The sequence below is a fragment of the Sciurus vulgaris genome (genome assembly GCF_902686455.1).
Source record: "Sciurus vulgaris genome assembly, chromosome: 1".
NCBI classification, from domain to species: Eukaryota; Metazoa; Chordata; class Mammalia; order Rodentia; family Sciuridae; genus Sciurus; species Sciurus vulgaris.
The window spans coordinates 194887693-194899637 of NC_136461.1; the positions used below are offsets into that span (position 1 = coordinate 194887693).

Here is an 11945-nt window from a genome sequence, read left to right on the forward strand (position 1 = left end):
CCAAGGAGAACCCACTGCCCCACAGTTCTCACTGAGCCACTGCTCCCAGCTGCTCTGATGCCCCAGCTAAGAGACAGACAGGCCATTCCCAAGTCCTGACCACAAGTACCACAGCTTGTGGGCTACGTACCTACCAGTGTCCTCTACCCACTTCTCATCCTGACCCTGTGAGCCACAGAACTGAGGAGCTCTGTGGTGGCCCCAGCTAAACATGAGTTCATACTCTTACATGATTATTACCCTCTTCAGAAGGATACCCAGGATCAGCTCCATCATGCTTTACGTCCAGGATCATCTCGGACACCATTGGGAGCCAACATCACCAGATGGACACTTATTTTCACACTGCCTGGGCATCCGCAAACAATACCTTCCGCCTCTCCTTGTCTTCCCTGGAACCTGTGCACAGAGGCTTCTGGAATTCAGGTTCCCACCAGAAAATGCCCCTCCATCCTCAACCTCTGAACATCCCAGTCACCTCCTTCCTCCAACTGAAGTGGAGCCATCTCTGGTTGCTCCACAGGCTTCTTCAGCACAGACATACTTTCCCCCCAATACCCTTAAGCCTCACGGTATGGAGGTGGGGCTGGTATTATCTCTGCTCTCTTTTGTTTTCTTCCAAGCAATTTCTCCTTCTTGCTTCATTACAAAAACGAACTCCTCTGAAGTTTAGTTGAACCCGCTTTATCATCTCTCACTCTTACCTTCCCATGATCCCAAGTCCCTCTTCATAATGCACCAGTGACTTCAGTGCTGGCTGACTGTCGCCCACTCCCTCTTATCTTTCCTGGTGAATTTAAGCTCCAACACATCAGTCTCACACTTGCCAGGCTCTTTAACTCCAGTCTCCTACTCATGTGAAGTAAAAGAACAGGTCTCCACCAAGTCCCGCTGAGCCTCAGAAGGCTGACGCTGCTGCACGCTTGCTCTGTCGTTCAGTCAACCCCCATCTCTAGGAAGCCCTTCTGCTTTCCAGGCACTGACACCACCATGGTGTCTCCATGAGGGTCTCACACTTAAGGAGCCTGGAGGGAGAGGCTCAGGAACACATGGAGAGACAAAGCCTTTGCTCCACACACAGGGGGACTGCAGAAGGGAGGCTGGAGGGGCAGGGGTGAGGGCGATCCCAGAGGAGGCAGCACTGAGCAGAACTCAGAGGCGTAAGCAGGAGGAAGCAGGGACACGTGAGGGAAAGGGGCTTGTTTAGCAACAGCGCAAATGCAAGGCAGTGGATTAGGGCAAGTGGGTACCTGATCAGAGTGGGTCTGCGCGGACGGGAACTCAGTGGAATGAGGCTCGAGAGAGGCAGGGGTCATATCACCAAACTTCTTCAATGCAATGCCAAGGAATTTGATGCAAGCTGGGAAAGAATGGGAGCCATGAAAGATTTTGAGCACTATACCCGATCCTTTCCCATGATTCCCTGGAGGGAACATCCCTTCCTTCCCTGTGCATGCCCAGAGCTCAATTCTCTGAGGGGCGGCCTCCCTTTCCCTTCCCCTTTGAATCTTTCCTGGTCTTATGACTTATCTTGTCCTCTAAACTGTGACAGAAGTGACACTGTGTCAATTCTGGGGTTAAACTGGAAGATAACTAGGCAACTTCTCCACCCCTGAGAAGCCAGCCACCATGCTGTGAAGATGTTCAGATTCCTGAATGACAGGACAGCTATGGGGGACAAAGAAGCAGTGAGGTGCCAACATGTGCATGAGACCTTCTTGGACCATTCAGCCTGGCCCAGCTGCCAGGTGGATACAGCTGAGTAAATGCCCCCGACCCCCCACAGGTACCACAGGGAACAGGAGGACCACCCGGGGCAGGCCCTGCCTGGACTCTTAACCCAGCCAGAAATAGGAAATCATCGTTGCTTTAAGCCACCAAGTTTTCAGATGATTTGTTACATAGCACTAAACAACTAAAACATGTTTTGTTTTTTTTTCAAACAGTCCTACAAGAAAATAATATTCTATTTAGATGTGAGGAAAATGAGGCTCAGTAGAGCTTTCCCCTGTTCAAAGACAGAGTTCTCAGGGATTCCAAGAGACATCTAAGACAGAGCTTGGTGCTTACTGACTGCAGAGCTCCCCGCTCTGTTTTTTTTTTTTTTTTTTTTTTTTATGCTTTTGAAAGCGCATTATAGTTGTCCATAATAGTGGGGTTCATCTTAACGTAATCATACATGCATGAAATTTAATTTGTTCCATTTCAATCCCCACTGACTCTTCTTCACTAGACGTGCAGATCAGCCTCACATTCAGGTAAAATGTTGGGGACAGTCAGTCTCTGTTCTGATTAGTCTGGGGTCCATTCCAGTTATGCAGGGCCTTTTTTTTTTTTTAACTATATATTAAATATTCAAGGCACTACCCTTGCCTGGGAGTCCACCATTCTAAGAGGCAAGGACCATAATTATCTTTGGAAAAGGCTGGAAGTCTTTCAAGTTTATAGGAAACATCCCCCAGCCTTGCTTTCCTAGCTCTCCAACCTGGCTTGCTCTGGGTACAACCAGGACCTGAGGGTGAGCCACAGGAGTGACATCTGGCGTTCCCAGGTCCTGCGGCATCTCACTCACAACCATAAATGGCTGTCAGCGGGCAAGCCCCGTGGGCCAAACCCAAACGCACATGAAATAGATACATGTTTCATCTCCTCTCCATTTCCCGCCTTTTCCTCACTTCACTTCATAGTTTTTGCTGTCTGCTTTATTACTTTGGAAAGCCCCTCAGAGCATTATTCTGGAGTAAAATTACCTCATTTAATTCAATGTATTGCTCTTGGAAGCAAGTTTTATTCCCTACACTTGATGTTGGACAGTAAATGAGATGCTTCTATTTTTCTAGCCTCTCCTAGTGTCTCTAGGGTGGAGGGGGATAACAAATTGATGACATTCCCTCTCATTTATGGAGCCTTTGCCTGGAGCCTAAATGGAAGGAAACAGAGATTTCTGCACAGATTTGACCCCACATACTCAGAAGAAAAGACAGTGGACCAGTTAAGCTCAGGTGGTGTCTTCAAGGTTCTAGGTAGTTGCATTCTTAGGCCAAGTGACCCTAAGAATGAGATACACATGGACTTGGTTCCAAAACTATTTTAATGGCTCCTGTCCATACATGACAACTGACTGCACAAACCAAGGGAGGCACTGAATGTGGAATCAAAAGGACACGTGGGAGAAATAGCTCATATTGAAGAGTGCCTGCCTAGCATAGGCAAGGGCCGTGTTTCGAATCTCCAGACCCTCAGACGAGGGTGGGGAGTGGAGGGGGAAAAAAACTCCTAAAAAAAAAAAAAAAAAAGGACATGTGGGCATTTACACCCCAATCAGCCTTTCACCCCCACCATCAAGGTCAACGATGGCTTGTCAAGGTCACCGGTGCATCTGGTCAAATGTGACAATGGATTTTAATTCTTATCTGAATCAACTTCTCAGCAGCTGCCGACATGATCCATTTCATGAAACACATGTTATTCTGGGCTTCTGGACCATTCCACACTCTTTTCACTCTCCTCACAGTCCCGAATTTCTCCTCTCCTTCATTAGATCCTCCTCTTCTTTCTGACCTTCACATGTTGCTCAGCCCTGGGCTCAACCTCAGCCTTCTTGCTTCCTCTGTCTCCTCTCATTTTTCTGATCTCATCCAGCCCTGTGCCTTCAAAGGCAGCTATATGCTGACCACTCCCTAATTTTATCCTAAGACTCAATGTTACCTTTATAAGGAATCTCAGCCCTCACAGATCCAATATGGAATTACTGTCTCCCCTTCACCAGCTCCTCCCTCAGTTTTCCTGACTTTAGCAAATGGTATCACTGTTCACCAGCGTGTTCAGATGGAAACCCAGCAACTTTCCTAACCCTTTTTCTTTCACACTACACCTTATTGAATCATCAGTTATTTCCACTGCTTCAACTGCTACCACCTCGGCCAAAGCCAGCTTTATATTTTAAAATAACTTCCTGGTAATGGGTGGTAGATTGACCATGGTTTCTAAGTACAGGTGTCCTTGACTGATGATGGGGTTATGTCTCCATAAACCCTTTATAAGATGAAAATATCCAGAGTTGAAAATGCATTTAATACACCTAAGCCACTGCACACCATTTCTTAGCAACACACTACCCTGTAAAGTATAGGTTGCTCACTCTACTTTACTGAGGAGAAGCTGGGGCTGGCTACCATTGCCTGTCACCTCAAAACATAACCCAACCCCAGGAAATGATCCAGATTCAAAGTACAGTGTCTACTGAGTGCAAATCACTTCCACACCATCACCCAGGCAAACACCATAAGTCAGGCACCACCTGTGTTCACTACTCCTAGTGGGTGAGGTTTATGCTTCCCACCCCCATTGATGCTAAGCTTGCGAGGTGACTTGCTTTGGCCAATTAAGTGTGATGTAAAAGATGTTTGTCACCTCCAGGCAGAAGAGTTCAGAATCAGCATGTGATTCATGACATGATCTCTTTCATCTCTGCCATGAACCCAGCAATGTTCCAGGGGGAGCTGCTCCATCAACCCAGATTCTACAGTGGAAGGATGTGGAACAGAAATGAAAATCATGAAGCCTGTTGCTGAGCCCACCTGACTAGCACCCTTACCACTGGACTCCCTACCTCCATGTCAGCGACCCCCTGCCACACACTTAGGAAATTCTCCACATGATAGCCAGAGAGATATTTTGAAGAGTAAATTAGACCATGTCATTTCCCCATTCAGGGTCCTCCCAAGAGTTCCCATCTAACTTAGAATAAAATCCAGCCTTCTCATCTTCCCATCTAAGCCTGGTGGCTGACCTCCAGTCCACCACTCTGAACACATCTCTTGCTTTCTTCCTTTGCTCTCTTTGTCTCTCCATCCACACTGGCTCTGTGGCTGCTTCTTGAGTGTGCCAACCTCCTTCCAGCCTCGAAGACTTTGCCCTTGCTCTACCCTCTGACTGGAGTGGAGTTGTCTTCCAGGTATTTGTCAAGCTAACTCCCTCACTTCCTACACGTCTCTGCTCAGATGTCACTCTCTGAGAAGATCTAGCCCCTGGTTGGCAGTAGCCTGTGCCTCTTCCCACCTGCTCTTCCACTGCTTTGTTTTACTTTTTAGTACCTTAGCAATCAGGACATTATATAATTGTCTATTGATCTATTGTGTGTCTCCCTTCTAGAATGCATGTTCCACAAGGTCAGGGACTTTGTCTTACTCACTATCAAATCCTTAGAACCTGAAACACTCGCAGGTATGTGATAGTTAATGTTTATTGACTAAACAAATCAATGAATGAATGTGATTCTTCTCTCCTTTACTGTCTGCATTCACTTTTCTGAATTGAGTTTCCTCTTCTGTAAAATAGAGATAATATTCCCTGAATTGCCCATTTTGTAGAGCTATTCTGAAAAATCAGATTGTGAATACAAATATGCCTTCTGAACAATGAAGAGTCATGAAAACGTTAGATCAAATTCTTGGTATCTTATTTGAGATACTAAATCATCTTTGATCAAATTCTGAGAAAATTAAACTTTGTCTCTGTTGACCTTTACCTCTACTTTCTATTACCATGTTCCCCAAAAAAATGTACATCCTTTTCTTCCATTGAATCAATTGAATCCAGATACTTTCTCCTATTCATAGAGTACAAAGAATAATGCCAACCTGGGTGGGCCATCTCCCAGTCTTCCAGACCTGACCTGAGAAACATTCCTTAACCTTCCAAGACTCAGATTCCTCACCCGTTAAGCAGTGATTATGAAGAACCAATTCCATGAGCTGTCATGAGGCTGAAATTAGCTGCGCATGTGAAGAGTTTAGAGATGGTGTGTCATAGTAAATGTTATTGTTATTCATTTAAGTATTGACTGACTGCCTGTGCAGCTGATGCTAACATCTGCTTCATACACGTTTGTGAGTGAATCAAATGGGGGCATCATGCCAGGTACTGAGAATCTTGGATTGAAATCTAATGAGTGCTAAAGAAATAGTGGCCATTGTAAGTGGTGATGGTGGTGGTAATGATGGAGATAGCTCAGAGCCCTCATAAATTCAAAAAATTTTTGGAAAATAGAGGTTCCTAGTCCTTAGATATAATTTCATTCTACTTTCCTGTATTGGGATGCTGATTGGGAAACTTTCACATAAAGCTCTCCCTAAGCATTTCAGCAAGTTACAGTTCCTGACACCCAGAAGTATAGGCTCAAAGACAAAATTTCTATGGCTGCAATCCCCATCCTATCCCCCAAAAAAGGAATAAAAGATCCATGGGTATTAGGTATGATCACAAAGGCCAAACCTGGCTGCAGGAAGTCTGCAGAACCATGGCATTGTGCCCCACCTAGAGATTAAAGACCAGTGGATCCCAGCTCCCCTGTAAATGCTACCTGGGCTCTTGGCATAGCATCTCTACAAAATCGCCAGTGCACTACTACCTAAATGCAAATAATCCTCACTCCCTTCCTCTAACTACAAAACGGAATCCAGTCTTTGATTAAGCATTCATAAGATATCCCTCTTGCTAATTCTCTCTAGGGCTCTCTGTTTCAATCCAAGAGGATAATAGGCAGCCGCGCCAACTTCCAACATCTGTTATCAATTCTGCAAATGTTGTTCCATTTCCTTAGAGTCGAATACTAAAACATCTTCCCACTCTTTCCATAAAATCCTTGAGTGCTATAAGAGGGTATTACAGACTTGCAGGTAAAGGTGGTGGATTGAACATAGTCATTCTTTCTGCTCCCTCCATATATTCCAATAAAAATTTAAGTCACTAAATTTAAATGACAAAGATAACAGGAAAGACCGTGATAGGATAAAATCTGGAGAGCTAAAAAGCAGAAGAACAGTGAAAACTCATCTAGCAGACCTAAGAAGCCTGACTCAAGCAGAACATGAAAACAACCCAAGGAGCAACCCAATTTTTATTAGAGTCCTGAGTGCCATCGCACATTGGTGTGAAGTTGAGTCTGTTAACACAAGATAGGTTGAAGAAATAGTCAACCCTCCTCAGGTTCCCATTCTGCCCCTTCCCCAACCCAAGGGACTGGAGATGTGCCACCTGGAATGGATAGGGCTTAGTGGGTCACATGAGGCATTGTTGGTGGCAGGGATGAAGCTCTAGAAATAGGATTCTGTGAGAATCCCCACATGGAACAGGAAGACTCCCTTCCTTAGCTCCCAGAACACAGGAAACTGATCTTAACACCCCCTTGACAGAGACTGGGGACACCTGTTTTAGGAAATCTATGTACCCCAAGAAAAGACTCAGAAGTGCTGACAGCAAAAATCCCCTGAAGAATCAGACCAACCAAATCTCCTTACAAATAGTGAAGTCCACAGTTAACAAGTTCCACCCTACGCTTCCAATTAGTTTTTAAGTGCCCCCTGTCAAAATGTGAGCATTAGCCCGCGATCGCTGGTTCTCTGAGAAAATTCGCTACCTTGAAGAAACATAGAGGCCAAAACATTGGGGGTTGGACCATGTCTAGAAAACTCGGCGAGAAGATTAAAAACTTCTAAAGGAAAGTTCCATTAACATCCTCAGCCAATAGAAGTTATTATAGTTATTAAGTTTCCAACTACACTCCAGAAGAAAGAAAACAATTGTAGAACAAAAGAGAGGAAATTCAAGCTATGATAAAAAGAAAATTTCAATAGGCAGGTCAGAAGATAAAGTTAGGGAAATCTCTTAGAAAGTAGAGCGAAAAGTCAAAGAGATAGTAGATATGAAACAAAAGAAAAGAAACAGAAAATTAGACTGGGAGTCTCACAGTTTTTATTGAAGTTTCAAAAAAAGAGAATTTGTAAAATAAAATAGAAGATACAAGAAATAATCCCAGAAATCCCCCAATAATGGAGGACATGATTTTTAGAATGAAAGGGTACATTAAGTACCTGACACAATAGATCAATTTAGATGCATACGAAGGCTCATCATTTGAATTTCCAGAACAATAGAGACAAAGTGACAATCTTAGAATTTTCCAAAAATAAAAATTAAAATATTACTCAAAAGATAAGGATGACTATGGATCTCTACATAGTTCCATGGAAACTAAAAGATAATGGAGCAATGACTTCAGACTTTGATAGAAAATCATTTCCAGCCTAAATTCTGTATCTGTCAAAATTACCAGTTAAACATTAGGCTGGAATACAGACTGTTCTGACTACAGGTCTTACGATGATTCAGACGTGTTTTGTCCCCTGAGGGATCTCGTGTTGGAAGCTTGGTCTCCATCAAGGCCGTGTGGAAGGGGAAGAACTGGGGAGAGGTGATGATGTTGTTGGGGGCACTGCCCTCAGGAGAGAGAAATGCTGGTCTTACAGTTCTTATGAGAGTAGCTTGCTATAAAATGAGCAAGATGGGTCCCTCTCCAGACTCTGGTGTCCTCTCTTCCCTTGATCTCCCTCTTCACACATGTTCTCACCATACCATCTGCCAAGTTGTCTGTGACACAGCCAAGGAGCCAAGCAGTTGCTGGTTCCATGCTCTCGAACCTCCAGAATGGTGGGCTAAGTGATCCTTTTTTTTTCTTATAAAGTATCCAGACTCTGGTATTTTGTTATAACAACTGAAAATGGACTAATACAGGCCTCAAAACATTTTCCTGCCATGAACCCCATCTCAGGAAGTTATTAGAGATATTGTTTACCTAAAATTAGGAAACACACAAAGAAAGAAGAAGGCATAGAGTCTGTGGAATAAGAACATCAATCCAAGAAAGAGAGAGAGCAAATGGAGTCCCTGGGATGAAGGTGAAAGGAGATCCCAATGCAGGAAATGGCAGGGTGCGACGGATGCTGCTTTTCAATATACCCTTTGAAACTATTTGATCCTGAAAATTATGCACATGTATAACTTTGATGAAGATTAAAAATGAATTTTAAAGTGATGGTGCATCATCAATAAATTAAAATGATGATTTTAATTTGGCTTCCCTTTGTTATGTGCACACATAGACACAAAGTGCCATTTGGGCAATACATTTTGCAAAGCATCTAAATGCATGAAAATGTTTCAGGGAAGTGTTAATGATGGCCTAGGCCAATCTGTCTTTTGTAAATAATTTCTCAAGCAAGTATACTAATTAGATCTAGGATAGGCAAATGATACGACAATCCATCAATCAACAGCACTTGCTGCTCATCTATTGAATATATAGTAATAGGCATTGCACATTTTGTGGCATAAACAACCAAGTGTAAGACAGAATTCCTGGCATTAAAAACTCTTATCTTTCAAAGAAAGACATGGGACATAAACTTCTATAAAGTTAAATAACAGAATAAATGTGTAAGTGATGTTTCATTAAGAACGAAAAGGATGTCACAAAATATCATGTGACTTTTACTAACTAAATGCCAAAAAACAACTGAAGTGTTATTGTTTAGAAAAAAAGAGCTCATGAAGCAGAGAAGCAATCTCAGAGAAAAGAGATGAGAACAGGTCTTCCAGGACAGGCTGGATTTGAACATGTGGGGATAAGGAAGGACTCAGAGTGTGCACCCAGGAAAGTCAGGTGTAGTCCTGGCACCGTGAACAGATTGCAGGGTCCACCCAGATGTGTGGGTGGGAGTCTGCCCACCAAAATGTGCAGGTGGTTAGCTTTTGGCCAAAGGAAAACAACTTGTTCAGAAGCAAGCACTTCTGTCACCCCCAGTGAGGCCATGATCCAGTCACGTGTTCTGCTGAGCTGCGTATCTATCATCATATGAGATCAAAAATAAAATCTCACGGGTGGTTTCTGATCTACATTCTAAGGCCCAGACTCTCTGGAAACAGCAACTACCTCTTAGCAAAATCATCGATTAGGGCATTGCATTGATTCAAACCATATATACTCGTGGACAGTGTGGAGGGTGGGGTGTAGAACTGGGAAGTGTGGAATGTCAACAGGGATGTCCTACTGCTTGTTTTCCAGGGGTGGAAATGATTGATACAAACTGGTTACTTCCAGAAACCCCTATTTCACATGTGTACACACACATACACACATACACACACACACACACACACACACACACACACATATTTATTCCCTTCATTAGATACACACATATTGCTTTAGAGTTTCCAACTGATTTAACTTTTCTTTTGGATTGTAGTCTGAGATGATAATCGAAGTTATCAACAGCAATTTTTCTCACCTTATGTATACTCTACCTTTCAATAAAGCCAATATATAAAAGGTTACAAAGAGAAAAATGATAAAAAAAAGATAGGAAAATAATTTCTGGACAGAGTATTCCTCATATTCAGCTATGTTTGAAATTAGTATCATAATGAAACATCCCAGTTTTATGAGCTATAAAAGTTCTATATATGTTCTAATTGGATTGAGTTATATTGTTTCTAACTTGGAGCTGACTGAACCTTAAAACAGCATTTTGCCATTTTATGATGTAAAAGAACTGGGTTGGAGAGGAGAGGGTGAGAACCAAGAGACTAAGAGAAGTTAAGACAGAAAAATCCTTAATTCTACAAGTCATGATCATGATAAGTATGTGAGAATGTATGCTATTTTCATGTTTAATATGTCTGTTAGGGATGTATACTATCTGGACTCAGAAATTACATTCATAAGAATTATTATAAAGCTAATCCTGTAGATTTATACTTATCTTTAACCATTTTAAATATTGAGAGTAATAGAATATAAAATGGTATGAAAATATGAGGACCAGGAAAACTATATGCGTGGAAAAATATATTTTGCAAGCCAACTTCTGACTTCAGCTGATCTCAATTGTGTAAATTTTTTTAAAAATGTTTGTGAACCTCTGTACTTTGATGAAGGCATCAGAGTATGATTTATGGAGAAAGATGTTCTCCAGGGGAATATAAATATGTAAGCTTTACATATTTATAAAGTTCAAACACGTTAACTCCTCAACAGCTTTCGAAACCAAAGTGACCTCAGTTCAGATATAAAAATAGAATAGGTATGTAAGTTAACAAAAATAAGTGTTCTGACATTTTCCCAGCACTTAGAGCCCTCAATGAAAAATATTATATCGGTAGGAAGTCAGAAGCATCCTATACACCAGACAAACCCAAACACATGGTGGGCACTCAGAAGAAAAATCTTACTAATTTTTAAATAATTAAGGGGATCTGGTAGGCCGATTCAAAACAGAAATCATAACCCAGGGCAAGACTGACCAGGGGGGTTCTGTCAATTCCAGAAAAGCAGGTGGCTGTATTCACTTGTGCCCAGAAGAGGGCAGCCAAGAGCTTCTCCGGTGGCCTCTTCTTTGGAAGGACACTCGGTTGCACCAATCAGGGGAAATCGTCCTCTCCATCAGCATGCCAAGGCCAGAATCAGCTCAGAATTGATTGGTGCAGGAGGTGGGGAGAGGAGAAGTAGGTACTCAAGACAGATGCAAAACCAGAACAAGAAGGATCATGGAGAAGCCAGAAAGTAAGGCAGATAGCAGCCAGGGGTCAAAGGGACAGGCTCAGGAGCCCAGCAGCTCTGATCATGTCATTCTCTACTCAAAAGCTTCCAATGGCTCCTTGCTTTCCTCTGCACAAACTTGGCCTAACATTCAAGGTCCCACTATAATTTAGCTCTAACCCACCTGGGATTTGCTGTGGTTTCACATCCAAGACTGCAGCTGAACCAAAAGTCTTCCTCCAACTTCCTTCCTCTCTTTACCCTTCCTGTCCCTTGTCCCTTTTTTCATTGGTCCAGTGAATTAGCACTCTGTGCTGGTGATGGGCAGGAGGGATACAGGATTAGACAGATAAGGTGTCAGGTCACCTTTGAGCTGCCGGGAGGAGACAGACAGCAATACGCCCTGCAGGTACTGCAGTGAGGAGAAGTGAGGCAGGCTACCTACCCGGTGGAGAGAGAAGAGGCAGTCAGGCTGTCAGCAGTGTGTCTTGGGGGCGGGGCACTCTCTGTCCACCCCTAGCCCCGCCCTCCTACCACACATCTCTGCCTTCAGTGCCGCTGGACA

At 43.2% G+C, this 11945-nt stretch overlaps 1 long non-coding RNA gene across 1 annotated transcript; it reads right to left on the bottom strand.

The window, feature by feature from the left end:
• Positions 1–1116: 1116 nt before the first annotated feature.
• On the bottom strand, positions 1117–11664 carry LOC306663724. Its single transcript, XR_013764502.1, has 3 exons — positions 11565–11664; positions 2969–3050; positions 1117–1360 (listed from the first exon to the last, which is right to left on the bottom strand). It is a non-coding gene; the product is annotated as an uncharacterized lncRNA (long non-coding RNA).
• Positions 11665–11945: the final 281 nt, after the last annotated feature.